The sequence below is a fragment of the Propithecus coquereli genome, unplaced genomic scaffold (assembly GCF_000956105.1).
Source record: "Propithecus coquereli isolate 6110/MARCELLA unplaced genomic scaffold, Pcoq_1.0 Scaffold154, whole genome shotgun sequence".
In the NCBI taxonomy this organism is placed as follows: Eukaryota; Metazoa; Chordata; class Mammalia; order Primates; family Indriidae; genus Propithecus; species Propithecus coquereli.
Genome location: NW_012139858.1, coordinates 491,561 through 492,959, shown reverse-complemented (window position 1 = coordinate 492,959; position 1,399 = coordinate 491,561).

The window sequence follows — 1,399 nt, the reverse complement described above, 5'->3', positions numbered from 1 at the left end:
CAAAGATTTAACTGTCTGTGTTGTCCTCTCACAATAAAAGGAGACAAATGAATAAATCCATGCAAAACAGAAAGCACAAAGTGCAATAACCAAAGATTTACAGAATGAAATATGCAAGATAACAAATCAGATGACTATAGTCTTCTATAATTCTTTAAGGCTACAAAGAAAAAAATAAACATTACAATAACTATATAGAGAAATGAATTTTTAAAATAAAAACGAGATTATTTCTGATAAATGGTTGACTTTTCCCATGCTATATTATATTTGATGGCTAAAATCAAATAAGGAAAGATTTGTTTCTAGGAGGGTTGGGGAAATCAATTTGTAAGCAATATCATCATCATGGCCTTGGACAACTACCTTGAGGAGACTTATAGTTAGGAAAAAATCTGCAACTCTATGGTCTTGTAATGTTTTTCATCTGATGATTTACTACATATTCTTTCTGAACTTGTCAGCCAGTTTTTATAAAATGTAAAAACATAAATATGCTTATTCAGAAACCATAGCATAAAACTGCAAAGTGGTGAATTAGAAAGTGTATTTTCTTTTTAAAACAAAACAAAACAACAACAACAAAACAACAAAAACCAAACCTAGCAACTTATTATAACAATCACTTCTAATTTCTCACTTAATCTCGAAGAATTTTGCTTGGCATTTTCTAGGAAAAGAGGAAGGGCAGAGGTAGTGATAGCTTTGAAAATATGGACCCTTATGCTATTATATAGCTACACTTCAATATGGCTTTACAGAAGACACAATCACCCAACAGGCTGGTTCTAGATTGCTTTGGTTTCCACATGAGACACTTCCTTTGTTGAAAATGAAAGTACAAAAGCAAGCCTCATGATGCAAGTAACACTCAAGAAGCTATCAGGAGTCACATGAAGCAAAGCCAAGGGGTTGACTTTTAAACAATTTTTGGGTTGTACTTTAAACACTTAACACTCTAGAGCAGCTGTACAATGAATGGCATATGATCCTACTTCTAGACAAAGAATAAGAAAAAAATTAGTATATTTACAATTTCGACAGAAATATATGATTACATTTTTCAGTTTTCTTTTATAGACACAGACACAATCATATTGAAACTACATATGGATAGATTGCAAGTCATTAAATATTGATTTTCATTTGTATTACATGACGAGTTTCACAACATGATGATATTTCAATGTGGCACATTCTATTTTTGAACCACATAAAGCGATATAATACAAAATAATACAACAGTTATGGTTACTTGAAATTCAGGAATGTCACATGGTAAATACATCAAATGTGCCACTGAAAAACAGTCAAAGCATGAGATGTGACGTCTTTTATTTCTAAACTACAAGCAGCTTTGGAGGAAGGATGTTAGGACATGAAGGGGAGGTAGTTACTT